Below are 25,688 nucleotides of genomic sequence, written 5' to 3'. Positions count from 1 at the left end.
AGTTTCTCTTTAAAGAAGCAGCTCAATGTTCCCAGACTCCAGTCGTTCAGATAATGCATCCTGAGCCCACAGGCTCGGTTTAAACATGTTCCCAGAGAAACCCACTCAAGCACCCACTAACGGAGGTTCCAGCCATGTGCTTGGCTTTCATGTAAAAGGGCAGGATGTTGACTGTGGGAAACCAGACATTTTTCCAGCTTAGGCCGATGACAGTCAACTTTGATCTTCTACTCACCAGGCTCTATTGTGTCACACTACTAAACTCTGCCACACATACTCACAGAAGACTTAAATATACATTTCCTGTCTTTATTCCATCATTATTAATTAAGGAATCACTGCAAAGTTTGTTTTTTTTCCTAGCTTATTTGGAATAGGCAACTTTAGCAGCTGTGCTATCATTTGAGATTCTTCTGATCTCTTATATAACATAATACACTAGTGAATCCTGGGATTTGTCCACATCATCCCACCCTGATAACATGCTGTAGAGTTTCCTTAATCCCCACTGTTAGAGCTCTAACATATTGTTAATTATAGCCTATATTGTGTGTGTATGTGTGTGTGTACATGCATACACACACACAGGAATATTATATATATATATATATATATATATATATATATATAATTGAAGTCAACTGGTAAATTATTTTGATAAATATCTCCGTGGAAAGTTTAGTCTGTAGAACTGAATCAAGCTGGAAAATTCATATTTTTGTGCCCACCAAAATAACATATAATGTACAAATGCATTTGTTTTTGATCATACATCAAACATGAATGTGTATAAAATTACTTTTAATGGCATTATAATCAAAATATATATTAATTTCTGAGAAGAAGAAAGAAGGAAAATATAAAGCATTTCAGAATGCAATGTGAGGAACTTAGATACCTGCAAATTAGCATATTTTTCCTAGAAAAACATATGGTGTATATTATACAGAAGCTAAAAGCATGAATTATGTGGTAAGTTTCCAATTTGTTTTGCTATTTTGCAAATATTTAATTGGCAGGTTGGGGGAAGGTAGAGCTAGTGTAAACAACATAATCAAAAATATATTTTTAATGACACTTTTCTAAAGGTAGCACAGGGTTTCAGTCAATTTAAGTCTAGCGAGAGAGACAGAAAGAGAGATCAATCATTTTTCATTTTCTTATTGTGCCTGTGCTTTTTTTAACCCACCAATTTAATCTTTTAGTTATGAACTTAACTGCAGAGACTGTGGTCATCTGTATTGAAATATAATCATAAATCACTCCCCAACAATAAGAGTGACTTTACAATGAATTGCAATCAGTACAGGTTTCTGCCAAACAACTATATAAACACCAAAATCAGGAACCTACTCATTTGTTTCACTGTAGTTTCACTAGGCCACAATCATTCCACCAAGTTCTGCAACATTAATGTTAGGCTACTAGATGAAAACATGTACATTTTATTCCAAAGTAGCTATATTTCAATTTCTAAACAGATGGTTTAATTACATTAAATCGGAGAGGTAGGTCAAAATAAACTGTGAGGGAGAAAAAAAATCTAAGCCACAATGGCAGTAATTATACTATTTTGTCCACTGTCCACTGGCACACTATATGACCACCGTGTAGTGCCAGCCAAGGAGTGGTTCTCTCCAAAGGAACCTTTGGGTAGTTTATAATCTAACATGGAGAAAAGAGAGTTGAGGAATATTAGATCTGACTGTGAAGCAGAAAAGCATTTGTACTTCTGTTAAGACAGGTTTAATTAGAAGTAGCAGAGAAGCATAAGATTAAAATCAGAGAGGTGGAACACAGAAACAGAGCATATAATTGGCTGGAAGAGAGGAATCAATGGGGAACTCCAAAACTGACTGAAGGGTGAAGGCGACTATGCTAGACAGCTCTTAAAGCAAATAAAGCAAGTGATCCTGCCAGCATCAGTATCACACACCCCAGCGACCTGCCGCAGTCAACTCCACAACACAGCAAGCATGATGGTGGTGTAAAAGAAACAACGACGAAGGGAGAAAATAAATATGTGGTTCTGACAGATTTTTAATAGCCTTTCTGTGCTCAAACGTGTGCCATTCGCTGTGGGCAATTCTATTATATTAACAAGACTCGGTCTTCAGTGACCTCTCATAAGAACATCGAAATTCTGAAGAGACATTGGGATTTAATTTAAAAAAATATATAAAAATTGTTAAGCAAAAGTCTAACCGTGATACTAACCCTGCATCTTGCTAAACATCTGCAGAGCTCTGGCTAAGTTGTGGTACTGAACCCCTGTTAATACATTATTTCAATTAGGTTATAATTGCTGCTCACTTTTTTAAAGTATATATTCTAAGTACATAACAAGTCAGGTCTATCTTGCACCTTGGCGCTGCATAAAATTAAATAATGCTGCACTTGTACTACATCTCCCAGTGTTATTACAAGCTGTTGCCAGAATGCTTTTCCTTTTCTATTTTTGAAGACAGGAAGAAAAATGGGCTCAGCCTGTATGGGAGAAATCTGTGGGGGTTAATTTATATAACGCCACCTTCCAAACTAAGCCAACACATATATTATTTCAGCACAGCGTAGAAAATGGGAACATACCTCCTTTCATTTCTTGAAGCGGCTCCTTATTTCTCTTACACTTTAAGATCTATTCAAGCAGCTGTTTTTTAATGGAGAATTAAATATTTTATGAATGTAGTATCATAGCTGAAGTATATAAATAGTAGACTTGCAAAATGGTTCGAACAATCACATTACTTAAATGGGAAGAGGTAAAAAAATTATAATCACAAACGAATGAAACCAGTTATGGCAAATCAATTAGAAATTATTCCCACCCCCTCGCAATCTTCAGAATAGTAACTTTTTTCCAGCACATCTGCAGCTGTAAATAAATAAATAAATAAATAAATAAAGCATGTTTGTTGTTTTTTTTTTATTCGATTTTTACAGTAAAAACATTGGTGCATTTTGAAACGGGGATATACCCATTTATTTGAGGTGTCCTAGGTGTACAGATTACACCTTTGAAGTTTTAAAATCAGGCCATTTGTTACACATAATGGGTTCAACGATAATACACGGTGGATCATTTAATGCTAAAATTACAGACTTGTTCTTCCTGGATTGTGTGTTGAGGAAAGGAAAGTCATGAGACGCAACGCATTAGAGGATAGGGGCTGAAATTGCAGTGTCGGATCGGAGAGGTTATCTGCAATAGGCAGAACTCCCCGACCTAAACTCCCAAATCACCAACATCACAGAGCTGTTCAGCGAAAAATGTGGTGAGAACTATCCAATCTCCAAGGTTTTGAGCTCCCAGATTAGGCCATGGGAAAATATAAAGACGAGGGGGGAAAAAACAAGCTGTGTGGCACAAATTTCAATGCTTCCTACAGGGTGCAATGCAGGCTGTAAATAAAAAGCAAATTTCCCATGACCAAAAATGGTTGCTATCTATCAAGGCATCAGCCAATCCAAAGAATGTCAGCAACAGGCAATTGTCTCCCTTGTCGCAGCATTACACAGTGATGCCGATCAAATGATAAAAACCCCCTTTGACTTCGTAGCCCATTTCTGCCACAGGGGTTAAAAGCCGACAATGAAGTCCCAAGAGAATTCCACCTCTTCAACTCACGGCCGTTTATGCCGAGGCTGCTTGCAAATTAATATCTTTAACCAAACTTTCTTGCATTCGCATCGCGCATCTCGAAAGCGTACGAGTTCCAGCCCGCCCCACATTGCAGAAATCCCCCTCCGAGATAAGACGGAGAACGCAGGAAATGAGAGAACACACAAAGATCCATCCGACGCAATGAGTTTTTGGATAACTGCATCTTCCACAGAGGAGGCTGGGTGGGGGGGGTTGGTCACATGAGGAGGAGGAAGCAAATCAGACTGCAGGAATCCAGGTTCACTGGAAAGTTTACTGGGTCAGCACGGCTGTGGAAGAGAGCCAGCCAATGACTGGAGCTCGAGCGTCTGGAAGTACCAGTCTCTCTGAGGCTGTGGGAACTGTACTGCAGACGAGCTGCAAGTGTCTGCTTGCCTGGCTGTCTGACTGTGTGAGATGGAGAGAGGGAGAGAGAGAATGAGAGAAAGAAGGAGAGAATAAAGAAACACTGGGAAAGGAAAATATGTTGGAGCTGCCATGGAGGGATTCTGTCAAATACCATTCGATGGGTACGAAACAGACTTGAATTCAGATCACGGCAATGCTATGTACATCCATTTGGAATACTGCAATGACATTTTTGTTCATGTTCTTTTGTCTGTCATTTCACCATTTATGTATTTGTATTGCTTGCATGTACACAAAAGTACAAAGAAATGTATTTATTCATCAGTGTTGCATGTTTCTCCTGTGCTTGCGTGTGTGAGTACATGCACGGCTGGTTCGATGGAGGTATGCTTTGCCATTGTAGAAGAACAAAGGCTTAGTGTTATCTTATGCAATCTGATGTCCTGGAAATATTTTTTCCATCAGCAATGAATCAATACTGTATATTGTATATTTATGTTGAAGGGGATGCTAAGCGATACATATAATTGTGTTTCGAATTTAGGTTTCTGCCGTGCATTAATTAAATTTAAATACATTAATCTCATTGTTGGGTTTAATGTACTAACTATATAGCCTATCATTATTATTATTTTTTTATATGTAAAAAATCTTTACTTGGACGTACATTGAATAAACGAAAACTGATTAAAGGCAGCACCAACATGGACAAAATACATGACTAAGAACATGTTTGTTTGTTCTAGCATGTTTTACACTACCTCCTTTTTAATGGTGCACTACAAACATACTATCGCTGTTGGTGTCTTTCCTGATGCAGACAGTTTCACCTTTTCATTGTCAATCGTGTGGTTGATGCTGTAGGTGTCACAATTCTCCAGCACAATACAAACCTTGAAGGCAGTAATTCATGCACAGAATTGATCATTGACAAAACAGCCTGCTCAAAAACTTGCAAAGATACCGATGCTGCAAGAATTTTGCTTTGCATCACTGTGTGTGCATATGTGTGTGTGTGCACGTATGTACACGTGTGAGGTACCTGAAAGACTTAACTGATCACGTCAAATCAGATCATCACTTTCAATTCCTCAGCAGTTCTCTTTCCCCTATAATGTCATAATCACGCACTTTCCAAACATTCCCCCAAAGTGTATACTGTATAGACACATGGTTATTAATGGTTTTGACAACTGCACACCGCACAAGACTAGAAAAGCAATCACTCCATCTCATAATTCAACTAAGTTCTGTGCGTAATTAGGTAGTGTTACATATAAACATTATGTATATTAAGTGCTCAATTCTAAATAATTGTAAAGATAATAGAGGTCAAACTTTACAGATCATCGTGATATTTCTGAGCCTCAGGGTTTTCTATAACACGCATTGTCCTTTTAATAGCTAGGATCTTTTGAATTAATTAAAGATTTCCACAGATTTCTCAATGGCAGATTCCTAAATCATATTATGTGTCAAATTTCAAATAGCTTCCCTCCCCCTTTAAGTCTCCATTAGTTGCTACTGTGTGACAGCAGATAATTTAGACGCAGCATATTGTCTTTGATTATCTACAACACCTGTAGATGCAATCTCCTTAGTCTAATATCTATCCCACACTTTCTTTGCCTGTCAAACCCAGCAGCCTGAGACGTAGTTTGCTAGCTGATATTTGACCCTTAAAGAAACTGCTAAATTAATTGTTTCTGGTGTAGACTATCCTTTTAGAATCTGTGACTACAAACCTTCTGTGGTTTTGAAGTCTGGGTTATCATCAATATAAAGTGAAGAAAATACAGAAAAATAACCTCAGGAGCTTATGAGCCATGTCTGCAATAGGAGACAGTTATATATATGAAGTTGAGTGCTATACATTTTACATTTTTATTATATAGCACGTATTAACTAACAGTATGGGGGGATGACCACAGTCATGGGCTTTTGAACGCAGGCAAGGATGGGGTGATGGATGCATTTCTTATATGCAGTGCTTTGTTACCACAAAAACAGAAAAACTAAACTAAAAACTCCTCTCAAACCTGCCTATACTTGTAATGGGTGCCTCTGTAAACACAAATACCAATGACGTACAACACTCATGGCCAACAAACTAAATCACAGTTCCAAAAGCCATGACCCTAAACAAAAGTCCAATTGCCCACCATTTTCCATCAAGTGAAACACCTTAGGGGGGATGATTGGACTGGATAACACCCCCAAATACGGATAATGACTCTCCATTACAGACAATGACTATGAGACATGCCAGCCGGGTCGGAGGGCTTGCCGATTGTTTTACTCCAGAAACCGAATGCAGACAGGGAAACCGCAGACAAGTGTAGTAAACAGATAGGTATTGTATTAGGGGTGGGAGGGTGTTATCTTTATGAGAAGTCTGGTGTTCATCTGTACTTATGTTATACATGACCCCTAGGTTCACTGCACCATAGATTATTCATTACATTGTGATTTATGGCTGTGAGCAGATTGCCGCCATGGGTCGACATCAGACCATCTTCAACTGTGATCACGGTGCAACAGGAAGGGGAGAGCTTTTCAAAACCCTTGTAAATGCGCTCGTGTTGCATTAAACTTCCGTTGACCACCTAACTTCATCTGGGAAATGGGGTCTGAAGTGAATCACAGTCTCCCATCCTGTACACTTCTCTGGGCTCACTGATGCAAGATATTGAGGTCTATTGAAAGGGGGGTTAATTTATAACCGAGGTTCAAAAGAGAGGTGTTCTAACTAAACCTACAGCAACTTATTGCGATTTTTTTTCTCCGCTCTTGACTAATTTCAGCAGAATAAGTCTTAGATTCGTGTTTAGCTAGGATTACTGTATAGTTCACTTATTAACTTCACAGTGATGTGTCACGGCAACCACGGTAAAACAGCTGTAAACACTCAAACGCCTCCCTGAAGTGAGTGACACTCCTTAGAAAGCCTTGCTCTCACAGCTGTGGAATCTGAAATACCAGCTTGGGTTACATGGAAATCTCCAGATTAATGTTATGGGAGAACATTCAGAGGGGAATGATATACATATATAATAATCATCATTATCATCAACTAGAGATGGGTGTTATGGATATGGGGAAGAAGTAACATTTATATACGAGCTCTACATTTCTCAGATGACTTAATAATTATAAACTACACATTCAAAGGTAACCTGTCAAATGTAAAGTTAATTTCAAATTCGGTAGTTCTCAATCAGTATATAGAACTCGATAAATAGGTTCCAGGTGACCAAAATCCATACATAAATAGATACATACATATATTTATACATGGACTCAAGGCTTCAGCGCCCCCTTTCTTCTTCCAAGCAGAGCCAGCGCAATGCTCAAAAACCCAGAGTCCCTGGAGACTGAAGAAGGTTCATAATCAGCTAAGAAAATGAATCCCACAATGGGCTGAACAACAGAATCAAGGTACTCATTGCATCTCCACAAAAAAACTCAAGAACAGACTCAACAAATTCATAAGAGGAATGATCACTGGAATTTACTTTATCACAAGGCTATACATCCCACCCCCCCACCCTGCCACCTTTCAAAATAACAGCAGTGGACTCCAAGCGAATAAGAAAGCCTTGAGTGCTGTATTACAGCCTAGATGCAGGCTATATTAAACACAGACATGCAAGAGAGAGCTGAATATGATTAAACATATTCTCTATGGGCATGCGAGGAGTAGTCTCAGTTTCTCAGCCTCTCTTTGCCAGTGAATTATGTAATGTTTATATTATACCCTCATACATTCCACATCCTTCAGCTCGTATGAACACTGGGAACTCAGACGGCGTGCTTTGGTTATGAATTAGCTGTGGGTGGGAGAATAAATTCAGATCTTAGACCCATGGTCTTATTGATCTCCTGTGAATACTCCATATCAGTTTGTTTTAGTTTCCCATTCTCCATGCACATTACTGTTTTCTTTTGCACATTGCATCATTGCTTCTGTATTGTGTTTTAGTTTTTCTTGGTAAACATTTGGCTATTTTGTATGTGCATGTCTGTATTTGTGTCTGCATGCTTTTTCTCTTTTAAAAGATAGCATTTTTGACGGGTTATTGTGTACCATGATATAAATAAGTAATGGATGTCTGTGTGCTCTCATACTGATGTGTTTGATTTTTTTTCTCTCTCTCTCCCTCCTCGTCTGAGAAAGACCAACCAGAGGTTATTTTAAACAAACACATAGTGATGATTTATGGCCAACTAAGTAACCAGACTTTTTAAACAAGAAAAAAAATTGCACAAACAAGATAAGATTATATACGCCCTGAAAGGTGATTTTGAAATGTATAGTTTATTTTGCATTCACATTTCCACGGCTGGGAATGAAATAAGACTATCGCATTTAGTTTATTGTGGACCACTCTTGGTTCCACAGTCTTGGATCTGTTTGCAATGAACTGTGTTTTTAGAAATTAGGAAGAGAACTCAAAAAAACAACACAGGTTTTGCTGCATAACAGTAACAGTAAAATACAATTAAACAATGTCAAAAGAGACATTAGTGACATTAGTAGACTAAAAGCATATCGGGTGATATAACTAGGTAACCGCTAACTAATCCCTATATGCTGTATATCCCCTCACAGAGAATCCCATTTCATGTTTTCTGTCAACTTTGTCTTTGATCGGGGCACAGTTAGACAAATGTGTCTGTACTTGAATCCAAACACAGGAGGGGAAACACAAATCCCCTGTGAAATGCTCTTGGATTGATTAGAACAATTAGCTAATTAGTTGCGAAATTAGCACATGTGGAATGCCATTTACTCATTAAAGTGTAACTAGCCCGACTAATTGAGTAGCCAGGGTAGGAAAGCTCCATTGCTGTGCTGGAGGGTATTTGGAAGAGACTGTATGCCAGGACGTTGCACAAGCGCTCCTTGACAATGTCACTAAAGATGCCACCTGTCGATAAACCGATTTATGCGCTCTTTACCGTTGTTTTGATGAAGTCTTTGATGCTATGCAAAAGGCTTTGTAATTTGTTTTAAGCAGAGAGAGTAAGAAAAGGCATAATTCAACCACAGTTAGCAGAGAAAAGCATGTAATTAAGCAACAATGCCCCACGCCGTGCTGTACTTCGGATTGATCTTGGCATTTTATGGCAGTAATGAGAATTGAATATGCAATTCTGGTCATTGGAGCTGTATAAAACAAAACAAACAAAAACGTTAGGAACTAGCCTCAGTTAACTGAATATTTCATTCACACTATACTTAGGATGAATTTCATATTTAACAGAGGGGAAAAATAAATGGCCAACTAATGAAACTTGCCTTATCCTCTTGTTTAACTTGCTCAACAATAAGAGCACGGAATAAGCTCTCAAGATTAAATGGTCGTTTATAGAGAGGTAACCGAGAACCATTTCATCGCTTTAATAGTTCTATTTCATCACCAACTTCACCCATATTGATATATACAGACAGAGAGACAGACATATTTGAATAATTCCTTATCCCTTTGAGTGCTGACCTCCATTCTGTTTACCTTCTCTGTGTCATTATTCTAACACCTGCCCTCGGGCACTGGAATCTAAAAGTCAGTTTTTCACACACCGCAAAGAAAAAGAAAAAAAGGAAAAACACCAAATCAATTACAGGCTTTGCTAAGAGATATTAGGTCTGGATTAGTCAGCTATTAATACAATGAAAAATGCAGATTAACTCATCTTGTCAGAATCGAGCTCATTAGGGTTTATTTATTTATTCCCCCCCCCCCCTTCCTTTTTCGCCCCAACGCGAGAGAACTGCCTGTAGACTAATTCTCTGCCAGGCAGACATGTCTGCTGCGGCATCGATTTCCTTAAGCAGATTTCCAGCATGAAACACATGGGAGGGTCCCAGAGATCCTTCAGGTTAACAGGAACAGAACTTCATTAGGGCCCCAAGCATGTGCAAGTCCGCGCTGGCTGTATTAACAAGGATGTCGCTGGCAACAACAGATAGGGTTATCACCGCAATTCAGTACTTAATCTAATGACATATCAGCCACTGCTTGCCGTTGCTGGGCTTTTGAGAAAAAAAAAAAAAAAACATGCCACTGACTACTGTTAACTCACTAGCATTAGCACATAACTGGCCTCAAAAGCACATAAGCCCTACAGGAAGTCGCTATTTACGGCATGTTTTTTTTTCCCCTCTCTCTTCTCTTTTCACTTATGCGCAATACAAATCTTATTGGTAAACTATCCTTGTTTGAATTGAAGAGACAAACAATTATCTTTTTAGTTTTTTCTCATGTGGACTCTACAAAAAGGATTTGTATATTGTTATTTTTTTTGGTCTGTTTGTTTGTTTGATTGGTCTGTCAGGAAAGTACCAACAATTACAGAATAAATGTGAGATACTTGAATTGACCTTAGATTTCTGCATCTGAATCAATGCAAACCAATTCATGTAAGAAGTCTAATATTTCTCCACTGGCAGTTTATACATTAATACATGTTTTAAATATGTACATACATTTATTTATTTATTTTTGTGAAGTCTATTCTCCTACTAATTGCTAAAGAGGGACTTTGATTAACTTGCAAAGGAACAGAATGCAGATATGATCACAGACAAGGAACAATACACCAAGATACAGCATCATTTGGGTCTCTCATCTCTCAAACTATTTCTTTTTTAAATTGCATAAAAAATATTTATGGTTATGTTCTGTTTAAAAAAAAAAACTTAAGTGGTTAAACAGATTATATGCCTACAAGGATGCATTCATACAATTTAATCAGAATCATTCAGGGTTAAGTATATTGCTAAACATGCCCAAATGCATCGTAATGCAATCATACATTTTACAATTAAAAAGGACACTAAGATATCGCCATTCAATCCATGTCTAGTGACAGACAGGAGGGGAAAAAAGTCCTTATTGCTTTCCAATAAGATGCATGATTCATACATAATTTATAGCAGAACTGCATATGAACTCTGAAGATCAATATGTAAGCACCATGTATGACTCATGCAGAAAATCAGAGTAAAGTTTACACACAACACACACACACACACACACCGGACATCACAGACAAATCGATATGTCAAAAGCAGCTTTACGTTGTGTGTGTTTTTCTTTTGACTTGCCTATGTACATCAAGTAGCTAGAGAAGTAATTGGCATTAACAGTGATTTTACTAATCCTGTGTATGTTTCTCACCCTTGTTCCCTAAATGGGTCACATGGACTGACAGTTTGGATACCTTTGCAATAAACTGTTGTATACTGAGGTACACTGTTGCAATATGATGCTGAAGGATGTTGAACGTAAAGTTTACGGTGGTATTTTTGAGCTTTCAGACCCTGGCAGCACCGTTTCTCCTAACCTTAATCTCTCATTGGCCATAAAGGTCACAAAACATGAATGTATAAATGGAAATAAAGTGAGCCTACTTCCATTTGTGTCAGTATCATAAGGACATACTATATTAATGCCCGGGAAAAGGTATGTGCTCTAATTGCACTTCATAAAAATAAAGGAAGCAATCAACATTACCTAGTGAGTCTTTCTTGGCAACTACAACACCAACACCACATAACAGGTTCACAAACGGTTAACTTTTGTCCCTTCCTGCCTTAGCACAAACAGCCCTTGGTCTGTGTGAGGTCTGACACTATCTTCTCATAAATCCTTGTCAACACTGAAACCGTCTCTGCATGACTCAAGAAGGAACCCAGTGACCTGTCAGGCTTCGCCTCCGGGCGTCCCTGACTGTTGTTCTCTTGCGGGGCAGGCTGGCTCTCACACAGCACTGACAAGCACTTCCTTTGACTGAGGTAAACACGGGGATAATGAGCTGCCTCAAAACTAATGCGTCCAGACAGACATACATTCAGGGCATACCACAGCCTAGCCATAGTCAAAACCTCCGCACACAACACACGGTAAACCTGCCCTTTTGCTTGTGAGCCTAATTAAAGGGAACTCCCATTTCGCAATCCCTTTCCGTTGTGAAATAGGTTAGATATACATATACCAATAGATATACGGCTATATATACACAAACGTGTATCCACCCAAATTCCACAGACCTGCAATATGAGCATGTTTGTTTTACAGATTTTGATTATACTCTTTGTTTGTATGTATATTTGTTCTCCCCACATAACTGCAATATGTACCTACACTCACCTAAAGGATTATTAGGAACACCTGTTCAATTTCTCATTAATGCAATTATCTAACCAACCAATCACATGGCAGTTGCTTCAATGCATTTAGGGGTGTGGTCCTGGTCAAGACAATCTCCTGAACTCCAAACTGAATGTCTGAATGGGAAAGAAAGGTGATTTAAGCAATTTTGAGCGTGGCATGGTTGTCGATGCCAGACGGGCCGCTCTGAGTATTTCACAATCTGCTCAGTTACTGGGATTTTCACGCACAACCATTTCTAGGGTTTACAAAGAATGGTGTGAAAAGGGAAAAACATCCAGTATGCGGCAGTCCTGTGGGCGAAAATGCCTTGTTGATGCTAGAGGTCAGAGGAGAATGGGCCGACTGATTCAAGCTGATAGAAGAGCAACTTTGACTGAAATAACCACTCGTTACAACCAAGGTATGCAGCAAAGCATTTGTGAAGCCACAACACGTACAACCTTGAGGCGGATGGGCTACAACAGCAGAAGACCCCACTGGGTACCACTCATCTCCACTACAAATACGAAAAAGAGGCTACAATTTGCACAAGCTCACCAAAATTGGACAGCTGAAGACTGGAAAAAGATTGCCTGGTCTGATGAGTCTCGCTTTCTGTTGAGACATTCAGATGGTAGAGTCAGAATTTGGCGTAAACAGAATGAGAACATGGATCCATCATGCCTTGTTACCACTGTGCAGGCTGGTGGTGGTGGTGTAATGTTGTGGGGGATGTTTTCTTGGCACACTTTAGGCCCCTTAGTGCCAATTGGGCATCGTTTAAATGCCACGGCCTACCTGAGCATTGTTTCTGACCATGTCCATCCCTTTATGACCACCATGTACCCATCCTCTGATGGCTACTTCCAGCAGGATAATGCACCATGTCACAAAGGTCGAATCATTTCAAATTGGTTTCTTGAACATGACAATGAGTTCACTGTACTAAACTGGCCCCCACAGTCACCAGATCTCAACCCAATAGAGCATCTTTGGGATGTGGTGGAACGGGAGCTTCGTGCCCTGGATGTGCATCCCACAAATCTCCATCAACTGCAAGATGCTATCCTATCAATATGGGCCAACATTTCTAAAGAATGCTTTCAGCACCTTGTTGAATCAATGCCACGTAGAATTAAGGCAGTTCTGAAGGCGAAAGGGGGTCAAACACAGTATTAGTATGGTGTTCCTAATAATCCTTTAGGTGAGTGTATATAATTAGGTGATGGGATAAGTGGATACATTTAGATGCAGTCATTACTTCTTTGCAGCTTGTTAATGAAAACTAAAAACAAAAACAAAACACTACTGCAATGCAGAATAGGAAACGGCATTACAGTTAAGCTCGTATCAAAATGCGATGATGCTTGGGTGTGTCCTTTCACACTTAAATCTGCCAAAAACAAATCAATGACAGCTTTTAATGTGCTTCCTGTCAGATAATTGTTTTCCTTATTCTAGTCCAAATATGGATAGCATCTGAATCAAATGTACACTTCTTAATTTCCATAGGATCTACCTACACAGAGCTACTAAAGAGCATTTTAGGTATTGTAACATTTCACATCAGATACTTCACATTTGTCTGCCCAATTTTAATATTCATACCATCGACATGCAAAAAACATTGTAGTGCAATGGTCAGCTTTGAAGTCCCTGAAAAAACCTCTCAATCTACATCCAACACCTCAAATCATGTTAAAAAGGTGCATCACGAGGAGCTCTTTGTAAAGAATGTTGCAGATCCAGTAGATTCCTGGTTCCTCTCCAAATTTCTGAAAAGAAATCCATTTCTACAGCATGACAGAGACTGAAGACTGATCCTGTTTAGCTCTATATGTGCTGTGCTAGCCATTTCAGCTGCTGTTCACCTTTTTAGAAAATGTCAATACTGCATGTTTCAAGTTGAAGTTAACTAAATCATCAAGCTGTCCAGTTTGTGGGGGGCGATTTTATGATTAATATTTTCCTGTGTTCCTTCTTTCAGGAAAAAGGCAGAACGCCAAAATACGAAAAGGTGGAGCTATTTCTAGCACTTGAACACATCTGTTACGTTTCACAGTCTTAAACTTTAACACTTTCTAAATGTCTTCCTTTTTCAAGTCGGCACTTGCAAATCATCTTAATTACAGGTTATTATTATAATAAAAAAAAAAAAGACAAATGTGAAAGTCTGATACAGAAACATTGACTCCATACTAATGCAGAATTTGTTCCTTATCTGGATGATGGAACCTTCCATGTTTTTCCTGAAAAGGGTAAGGCCTCTTGACACAATTATGGCCTTAACAAAGGACTGTTTATTATACATGATGATATGCTTGTTTTTAATAATGTGTATTCAAGAATTAAAGAGTGTAGCAGGATCCACTGTAACTGACATACAGTAGCCCATCTGTGATGTTTAATTTTATGCATGCTTGTTAAACGTAATGAAACTATTCAAAACAAATGTACATTTTGTGAAACTTGCACCACTAGCATTACATGTCCTGAAACGTCATTGATAACTGAAGAATTGTTAAATGCTTATAATTCTATGATCGGGATGACATTGATACACAGAGGTATGGGATTTTTTGTAAAAGCTGCTCTGTGAGAAGACGGTGTGGTTCTCTGAGATCAGGCACATGGTTTAACGCCTGTTCTTTTTTGTATAGTTAACATTCTTTAACTGCCTCTATTATCATCACCTTTATCTTCTGCATTGTGGGTATTTATTTTTAAAAGCAGAGGTTAAAGCAAAGTTGTTCTATTTGAGTCTTGAATCCTGGAAGTGGACACGCTTTGTGCAGCTGCTCGGTGTGTCATCAAGGCCGCAGAAGCAGCCAGCAGTACCACACTGTGGAAGTACACAATGTCAAACAACACCAGACTATGTGAAGAAGACACTGCTTTCGGTTATTCAAGGTACAGTGATGTGACACAATGTTATGCTGATCAAGATAAAAGCCATCCATACTTGAGAAGAAAAAACAACCCATCTATGTAAGACTGGAAATACTCTGTGAGTCAGAGTGATTTATGTAATATACAACGCAACAATAAAAGTATTCAGAATTCACCCTTGTTGGATTTCTTTACGCACTGTCCTGTTCCTATAAAACAGATAGGAACCACTTTTGTGTCCCCGGTAGTGTGTACCAGTGAATGAACACCGTATTCAAAGAATTAGACAAACACTTTGTTAAAAAACTTCTCCCACAGCACATAAAGAGGACCAGGCAATCTGCAAGGTTGTGCTTGTCAATTAATAACCCAATCAGCAACTGCGTGGAAATGATAATCCCTTCAGTGGAGTTATCCTGTCATTAACTAACCCAAGTATCCTATTCAAGTCTATTATCCTGTTAATTTATGCGTTGTGCGGTTTGTTATACAAATGTGCGGAGCTGCACGGCATCAATTAGCATGAGAAAGACTAATGATGGCAGAGAACGAGGGTTTTTTGCACACTGTATCGAGGAGAGAGGCATTCTTCAGCCCACGATGAAGAACAACTTGAAGTAGCACTTCAAAGGTGAAAGTGGAGGAAAAGGCTGTTCAGGAAGAGTGTGGTGCTTCATTTGAGGCGTGGAGAGCACATCTTTATGTGCAAGTGCTTGTTTAAGATAGAGGGAGGAAGAGCATGAAGTGACGGTGACCTCAGGGTTATGGGAGGCACGGAGCGACAAGAGATCCTGTCTCCTACACAAAGGCCATTATGCAAGTTCAAAACTGCCCCTGCATTTACTTCCGGTACAGTGCGTCCGGTACTAATACACCTTCTGTTAAAGTGATACATTAAATCTGTATTCCTTCCCAATTTAATCCAGTTTGTAACCATCTTTTATGAGGTCATTATACCTTTAAGACTCAATATGATGATGTCATTCCCAGTTCTGCCTAGCTGGTGCTGTAGCTGCTAGCTAGTGCGGCAGACATGGCCCATGTGACAATTTGCTAATAGGAGAGATGAGAAGGATGATGTGTTATCTGGTGTAGCGTGTGCAGGCAGGGGGGGGCAGTAGATTTCCATACCCTTGTATTGCTATCACTGTGTAACTCTTCTTTGCATTGCACAAATCCTGATAGCTTTTAACACACACAAAAAAATGGTTCCAGAAAAAGATCTCTTCCTAAAGAATATGGATTTTTTCACCAACCTCTGATCAGAGCCATAAAACTGAGAATAACTGCAAGTGCTTGATTCTTCAGTTTGCTTTAGGGTGAATAAAAGTTCTGTAATTCATAGCGATCAGGAAAGGGAGTTCTCTAGCATGTACTGGAAAGCTTTTATACAGTGTTATGTCATCACTTTTTTTTTTTTTTACCTTGGTCAGTTAAATGCAGTTGAACCCTGAGACATGGTGGACTAACCTCAAAATACGATGTGTGCCGAGGCCAGTGAATGGACAGTATTGTGCACAAAGCCATACCCACATGTAACATAAAGGAATGCTCACTCTTTCACCGACTGGCTCTTAGAGAGTTTCCAAACTGGAGATCAAGGGTTTTAAGAACATCACAGAGAAAAAAATAACATTAAAGAAACGACTGGTTGAAAAACCTCAAGATGCCTCCGCCAGGCACCGTGGCTAACATCTGGTGGAATGAATATAACTCCATATGCTGCTGTAGAGTGCATAATGCGAATAAATTAATGTATACAATGTTTTTAATGTTTGTTGTTTTGCTGTTTTTTTATTGGAATCACATAAAGATCATTCATGTATCTTTTGAAATGGTTCCAAATACATCTTAGGGACCAGGAGGTTACTGGATTCAAAAAATAAATTCTTCCTTCTCATCTCATGTACTTTTAAAACCTGAAAGCTGTGACAACGGCTTAAATTGTACAATCCACCCATAACCCACAACAGGCGGCTCAGGGCAGCATTTAGAAGGAAGCAACAGATCTCAGACTGCACCACAAAGGGACAGGGAGTAAGGCTTCTGCAGTTGTCGCCGATTTGTGGCATGATGTAACACAGCTAAACAGGAAACAACCAATTTGAAAGTGGGGGCTTGTAATTAAAAGGCTCAGCGTAGTCAGCTGTTCCCCGGCCTTCCTGTTTTGACTGTAAACCATCCCCATGGAAAAACAAAGGAGTTCCTATAGTTGCTTAATTGGCATCAAAGCACTCAGTCATGACATCTGTAGTGAAAGAAGAGAAAGGACAAGGGACACTTACGCCATGAATATGATCCATTCAGGTCTGCTGGTTCCTTTTTTCTTTCCAGCCCGTCTCCACCTGAAACAAAAGATTGTGACTATTTAGACATCTTAACATATTCAGTGTTTTGGCATCACAGTAAAAGACCGACATACACAGTGAACCTGAAAAGGTATTGAGTATTGGCCTGTCGAGAAAGACATTTTGCTCTGCTTGTAGTTCAAGTCCAAAGGCAACACTCCTATATGAGGAAATGGAAGGGATGAAGGAAAAGTATATACAGCTGAACATATGACATGACAGAAATAAAGACGACTGCCTACAAGCAATGCAAATGCTGACAGTGAATATGTATGCATGTATGTTCTCGCATTGGGCTAACTTTTTCCAGCCCAAAGCATTAAACAGTACATCACATTTTTTCCATTCTCCATTTAAAAAGCTGAGAATTTGAACAAAAGACATTTAAATGTATGAGGTTTAAATATCGTTCCTATGTATTTAATTCTTTATCATCATTTAATCAGGCTGTTAAATAAACAAAATCATTTTCTTGTTGTGTGAATGTCAGCATTTGTAACGTGACATTGCAGAAGATTACCCAGGAACCGTTGCTCAGTAAGAAGCCAAAACCAATCCAAGCGAATTTGATCACTAACTTCACAACACTTTCAAATCGATGAAAGTCTCTTCCATTTAAAAAACAAATCTTATTTTTAAAAACAACTACTCTGAAACCATGCACTAGTGTTGCACAAAATAGTTACTCAACTATCCCTTTCTCTCAGAGGGGAGCACAATGGTGATTGACATTGAACTGCTGTGCGTACGTATTGATTCATCAGCTCTGGAGGGAGAGAAATAAGGAAATCTGATTCACCTGGTGAGAGAGCCAGATAAGCCCTGAAAACAGTCATGAGAGAATTCCTCTCCTCTCTGATACCCAGGTGAATCGGCTTCCCTCAGCTCTTCTCATAATGCTGGGAATACAAACTCTTGCAGGTGTACCATTTTAAGTGACAGATGTCTGTAGTTACATTTAACATTTTTAAATGTAAAACACCTTCATTCAAATTGAAAATGAATGACTAAAGTGTGATAATATATATATATATATATATATATATATTTCTATGGGTTTCTAGCAGTAGTCCTAACTTTTGACGAAGAACACCACAAACACAATATTCAATTAGAAATAAGTACAAGTAAGTACACCCCTAAAACACTGGGAATTAAAATGGAATCTAGAGTAATGAAAAATATATCTATTCATTTACTTAGAAGTTCAAACCAGGTCTTATTGTGGGCTAAAAAAAAAATAGGCTATACTTTTAACTCCTCCATTTGGTTTCTCTGTCTGGCTGAAGCATCATTGTTAATTCACATGAATCCTGTTTTTAAATTACTTAAATTTGTGGGTGCGTTTCTCCTCAACTGCAGAGGAGCCAGTTTAAAACTGGTGGTGTAAGCCATAATCTAATTGAAAATACATAACTATTGTGGCTGGAACACATTCCTTCCCTTGAGTTTTATTATGTTGTTTTCAAGTTGTATTTCAGAAGCGCAAAATGAATACTGGGCTGTCTGAAAAAGCTCACAAAGACAGTGTGCACTTTGGACTGAACAAAATACTCATCAGTGTTAAGATCTGAAACTAACATGGACTGGACAGGAAATGTTTCAGGAATATTTAAGAAAGACAACACAAAAAGAATATCTAAGTTCATAAAAAAAAAATAATGACATTTGTAACATTTCATGTGTCTTTGTCAGTTTGCTTAGTGTGCAGTTTTCAAATGCAATGATTTTGTATATACAAGCTACCCAGAGAAAGCCAGAGTATGGAGGCAAGACTTACTCTGACCCCCACACCAGCCTCTTAGTGTCACGCATACAGGACGATAACAGCCCATTGCAAAAAACTATTTAATGGGTCAGTGAACCGCTTGCGTTCTTTACAGTCTTTTAACACCCAGGGAGGAAAAAATATATATATATTTAAATATATTGTATTAATGTAAAATGAATATACTTTGATTCACAAAACACTTTTGTACAGCCAATTTTGGAATATTTTATAATAAATTGATTCTACACAGATTATAGTATATGCTAGTATATATTGTATAATATAGGACCTATGGCAGTATATATTAAGTAAAAAAAAAAAAATCAAAACAGTAACAGTATATATATAATATATAATTTAAAAAAAATACCAATGTCCTTAACAGGTTTGTATTTTTTTTTTTTTTTTTTTTATAAGTCCGAAAATAATACTACCACCACCACAACACTACTAACGTCCTGTTAACACCACTTAACATATTTGTTTAAGACTGCACTTACAAAACAGGGAAATATTGTCTTTAAACATGAACAGTATATTTGGGGACAGTGTGGAAGGTTTTGAAACATTGTCACCATAAGCAGTGATTGAAAAATGAAATACGTGACTACATACGTTACCTTGCACTTTAAGGTGTTATTAAAGTCAGATTAAGCAGAAAATCTGTAGCCTAATGTCAGAATATATCACCAGGTACATGGAGACATATTGAACGTGCAAGGCTGGTAAATTATTTCCCAAAGTGCACTACACTGATCAAGTAGCTTTATATACCTCAAAGCATATATAGTAATGAATAAAACAGATTTAAATAAAAGTATGAAAGATAAGACACAACATGAAGCTTCCTGGTATATTTCTAGGTTGTGACTTATGGACTTTTTATCCCTCAACTACAGTGAAAGTATGTTAGTTGTACAAGATATAAATTACAATACAAAAAGTTGTGGCTAAACAGAATAGGTTATTGAATAAAAGGTTAATTGAATAAAAAATAATGTGGGGGGGGTTTGGAATTCAACACCATGACTGAAGTGAATGCTCTGAAACAGAACACTCCTCAAAATTGCATTTCAAGGAATTCATTAATCTGAGGAAGACTGGTTAACAGAGAATGTGGAAATGTAATTTATAACGAAAATGAAGTCAGTCATTGTCAAGAAAACCGTTTGAGAACTTTGAAATGGCTATGACATTTTACATCATCTGTGACATTATAAAGCCTAATTTCTGTGATCTGATCAACATACTATTTTAAGAATATAAGCATTTTGCTCCATGTCAGATCCTCCCGTTATTTAATGTTATTTCAGTATTGCCCTTAAATAATTACAGTCACGAGAAACGTATTAATGCCTCGTCAAATTAGACATGAATCTAATATGTTGGTCTTGCATGTTGTATACAGCAGCCTCAGCTCTTGAAAGAACATTCCATACTAATATACTTTAATTTTGTATTACATGAATGGGTGGCACATTTTATAACAGAATATAACAGGTTGCCAAGCATGCTTTGTAGGTGATCCTTATCTTTGTGTCTGGCTTTTGAATTGGTGCATTCCCTGTGAGTAAAAGCGAAACACAATCTGCAGCAGTTCTTTCAGGGGTTTAACAGTCGGATATTCATCGAACATGCTGGATTTCATATGTCACAGTCCCCTTAGTTGCATTTTCATCACGTCGTTTGCAAATATTTCCAGTGTGAATCAGTGTGTGTTTTGTTTTGTTTTTGTTGAAATCGATCAGTCCCTTCCTGAGAATATAGGAGGCGAATGATTGGTGAAAAACCCGGCTCGACGCCTCAGATAAAGACACATGCAGGCATCCTCGAGACGTGCACTGTCAGGACAACTGCTTCATTTCAAAGTGCGGATGCACAGCATAGCCTGTAGCACTGGCACTGCAGAGAGGACTGATGCAGCTCTTGCTGATAGCACTGCAGGCTCACAGACGCCTGTTAAATCACAGGGGTTGCTATTATACAGAAAGGTGAGGAGACTACGGGTCATCATGCTCAGCCAATCGTGTGCCTCCTTTGGGGATTCCCGGCCACAGTTGGCTGGTTCAACAATAGGCTCCAACATTTACTGTGAGGGAGTTTAAAAAAAATACATTTAACTAAATTCAGTTGGAATAAGTGATGCTTATTGAATTGAAAAAAAAAAAAAAAAAAAAAGCAAATAATTATCTTTCTGAAAGAGGTTTAAAAACTTTTTTCAAAGCAAACAAGATTAATAAAGAGCAACCATCTGTTTGGTGACAAGTTGATTTGACAGGAAAGAGAAATGTACTGGCGATGAAAAAAGAGACCAAATGTTCGACTGTTCAGTGATGGAATGGGTACCATAAATTAAGCCTGTGATGTCTTTTAATGCTTAGAAGCACATTAGCCCTCCCACTTATAAACATTAACAACCTGATGCCATCTTAAAATAGCAGCACAACACCACCTTCAAGAGGAGTGCTTTCTTTAGTGTCATGATGTAATGCTTCATCAGGGGTCAGTTTAGTTTGAAACGCCTACAAATAATGGTATAACATGATATATTGCAAATTCATTTCCTGCCCCAGCCATTGTCATTCCCAATTGAAATAAGTACTTCATCCTTCACATTACAAATTACAGCCTCACTCACACAGATTTAAGCTTTAAAATAAAATATAGCAGTTGCATCTTCAGCATTTTGTAACATTATGTTGCATTAGTGCAACAGATATTGAATTGTACAGTTAGTTATGTAGTAGTCAGCTCTGTGGAGGTGTGCTGTCATTCAAAGTCTTTCTGCATGTGAAGAATAAAAACAAACCAACATAAAAAATTCTGTTTCTTTATTGGTCAGATGTCAAGGGTAAAACAAACAGCTCAATAGTGACAAACGGCCCTCAAAACGCTGCCATCTGTTTGACAAAGTGTTAGTATTCAATGCTTCTAAATCTTCGACAGAAACCACGTGTTAGATTGCTCTCCCGCTTATTTGACAAACTGACCCACCATTCCCCCTGAATAAACTGACACTTCATAGCTGGTTCTTTATATCAAACTAAATTCACAAAGAATAACATTATTACTTCTGCTTTTTCTAACTGTATGAACAACACAATAGTAATAAAAATAACGTATGGCACCTTCAATTGCAACACATTCTTTCAGTTCCTTCATTTTACAGGCGTATCCAGGTGGCAGATAGGTTTCAGCGCCTGGCGATAAACCACCAAAAAAGCAAACAAAGATAATGTCAATTAACTCATGTGCTGAAATAATTATCTCGGCTCAACCACAATTCAATATCTGGCTTTGGCCCACTGTTTATTTTATTTCATCATAATAATAATTTTGTACATATTCTAAAGTGTCAACTAGTCCTCGTCTATCCCCAGTCCTAAATGGAAATCATACTCGGCATGCTTGAATTACACAATCCAGCAAGTCAATGTATTGCATGAAAAGTATATTTCTGTGGCTTGATTTATTGTTTAAGACACTGCTAACAATTGTGCCCTCTCTCTCCAAGTTGGCAGATACATTGCAGCCAAAAACCAAAATGGATATTTGACTTATTTCCCACAAGTAACAATTTGAATTACCCCTATACTGTACATCTTATAGGTTGCATCTACAAACTCCAGAGTCAAGAGACCAGATACATGCATGCAAACACCCCCCCTCCGCCAACAGCATTTCTGTAATGCGCTCGAAACACTGATTCTAAGACACTCTGTAAGAAACCAGGAATGTAAAATTGTATTCTTCCAGGGATGGCTACTCAGAGCTCCCTGACACAAGCATTTAGGGTGTTAAGTATGACATATTTCTACTGCTAAAAAAATGCTGCTCTACCCTACATGAAGGGTTTCTGCAGACACAGAGGCTTGTCCTGATGGACTAAAACTGAATCGACTCACCAGGGTTTTGCCCCGATTTGAAAGAATACCATTACAGATCAGATTTGATGTGCAGTGCTGTGTTGTGGCAAAGATGCATATAGACACACCTGTGTGAATGTGTGTGTATACTGCATACATAATTGATAGAGATGCACACAAGATTTACTGTGATGAATGCAAACACATACTGTATAAGAGGGAAAGATATACACTTAAGTACTAAGAAAGGCAACAAGTTAAGAATCTGTAACAACCGATTACTATACACTAAATTTAATCCATTAAATACATTTTTTCCATGAAAGGGAAAGGACAGATTTCAATGCAGATTCATTTGATACAATTTACAATCTGTGGAGACACTTCATGCTTACAATAACCTGCAGTTTGCACTATATTAAAAACAAAACAAAACAAAAACACAATTCAAAACGTTACAAAGAGTATTCTCGCTGGGAAAAACGAAAACAAAACATGTTGCGCGTGATATAAAATAAGCTAATATGTTGCTTGAAGAGACTTCGCCCAATCTGTATCCCTTAAACAGTAAGAGACAATCTTTCACTCAGTGTAACTTATCTAATAACAACCAATGCCCCTTGTTTATCCTTAGGGATCACTAAAGATCTCCGCGATGAAGGAGGGACTCACTTCACCCACCAATGAAGTACTGTCTGAAGTAGTCTAACATTAAGAGTCCCAGTATGGCTCCTAAGTGTCATTTTCATGAGTGGACTGAATGCAGACAATGCCAAATGGATATGAAAGCAAAGGAGGAAACAGATGTATGTAAGGATTGTGTTTTGGGCAGTTGGGTAGCTACAAGGCCTTTCTTGTTTCCTTTTCTTATTCCATTTCTCAAAAAATTATTTCCTTTGTAACTGAAGTTTAAGTCTTATTTCAAGATGCCTGCTTTGTATACAAACAAGACATCACTTGACAATTGAGATTTACTGCTTGTCCTGTACCTGATTTTTATTCTCCTAATGCAGCTGACAGTTATTTAAATTGCTTTCAAAAGCACTTAAAATGCCCCATGGTATCTTTGGCTTTGACGTGTTCTAATTGTTTGCGAATGTTGCTTAAAATGGACAATTTCTCCTGCACCCAAGATTTAAAATACATTTTGCGGCTGAATGTCACATCTCTCATTTGTGCAGTGCGCTGTTCGCTTTCAGATGTGGAGAACACCACTTCTCGTATGAAATATGAATAAATGAAAACTGAGAAACTGAAAAGTAAGAAAAGTATCAACAGCCAGAGGGAATTTTCACAGGCATGAGTGGGGCTAGAAAGAGTGTCTTTCGCTTTTACTTGAATCACAGCTCGCAGATATAGTCCTGAGACAAGTGTCATGGAATGAAAAACAAATAAACAGTTCAAATGTTTCAATTAACTTTTAAAATACATTAAATCTGCCAAACATGGTTTCCTACATCTCTTCAGTATATCACTCTACCAACACCCTCTCCAGTTACATTAAAAATGTAATCTTTAAAATACTTTTCTGTGTAACATTAAAAATTAAACAAATACAATAAAAGATTGTTGGAGAATAATTTTGATGTCTTATCTGTTGGAATTTGGTCTCCTACTCCAGCCCTTCCAAGAAGTAGCTGCTGTATTGTACCTGAGGGATCAAGAGCTATTGAAATGCAAGCAAAGTAATGTCGAGATTAAACAGCAACACATGGTGAATTCTGATAGCATAAATCCCAATATATGTAGGCCCACTTTAATGTTGTGCCATGCGGTGCAAGTTAAACAGAACCATGTGGAGTAAATGTGAAAATACCATTGCTATCAAATATTCCATTCTCTCTTCCCTAAATTTAAGTGCTAACTGCATGTATCTGATTTATCCAGAACATTGTGTATGCATGAGAGCTCGTCCACCACCAGAGCGAACATCATCTGGAGACTCTAGAACTGTAAACACGGAGCTAAACACCAACGAGGAGACAACTGGCAGAGCACGAAAACAGAAGAGTGCGTTAGGACTCTCCCCGTTTAAGACTAATCCTGCAAAGATAACCACAGGCAAAAAGGACTTGTGTAGCTGACAGCAGATTTAGCATATTAAGGGATGCTTTCATGCTTGCATGCACACACAAGGCACCAGAATAATTACAATGGTAACTGTTAGTCTGCAGAACATAAGACTGGGGTTTTGGTTTCTCTCTCCAGCTAAGTTAATTAGTGCATTTATCTTGCCTTGTGGTGGGGACTGCCATAGTGCACCGCCATGACTGCTGCGCTCTGTTCCTAGTCCTCATTCTTTTATTATTTTATTATGATTATTCAGGGCTGTAATTTAAAACAACATAGCTTATTCATCTGGTGACGGCAGCAGCTCTAGATGTTGCAGAAAAGCTCTTGATGGCTAAAATAAAGCCCCAGAGCTCCTCTCTCCGCATTTCCTCACTCATTTAACCGTGCGTCTGTGCTGCGGGTCATTGGGAGCTGGGGACCGGCTACCCCTGCACACAGACAGGCCCGGGGGTTCCTGTTTACACATCCCTGACATGAAAGACACTGGCTCTGCGACAAGATGGATGGCAGTGCATGGGTGTCCTGCTGCTACCGTTCTGTCACAAAGAACTTTTAAAAAAAGAAAATAAT

General features: G+C 38.3%; 1 long non-coding RNA gene across 2 annotated transcripts in view; it reads right to left on the bottom strand.

Annotated features, from left to right (window-relative positions):
* Positions 1-25,688, bottom strand: part of LOC136713843 (uncharacterized) — a 126,070-nt gene that overhangs the window by 18,853 nt on the left and 81,529 nt on the right. For both annotated transcript variants that reach the window (XR_010804983.1, XR_010804982.1), the window contains one exon: positions 17,346-17,405. This is a non-coding gene — a long non-coding RNA (uncharacterized LOC136713843). The remainder of the gene's footprint in view (positions 1-17,345; positions 17,406-25,688) is intronic.

Source organism: Amia ocellicauda, chromosome 18 (genome assembly GCF_036373705.1).
Source record: "Amia ocellicauda isolate fAmiCal2 chromosome 18, fAmiCal2.hap1, whole genome shotgun sequence".
NCBI lineage: Eukaryota > Metazoa > Chordata > Actinopteri > Amiiformes > Amiidae > Amia > Amia ocellicauda.
Note: the sequence above shows the minus strand (reverse complement) of the source record. Positions and strands in the feature narration are given on the sequence as shown.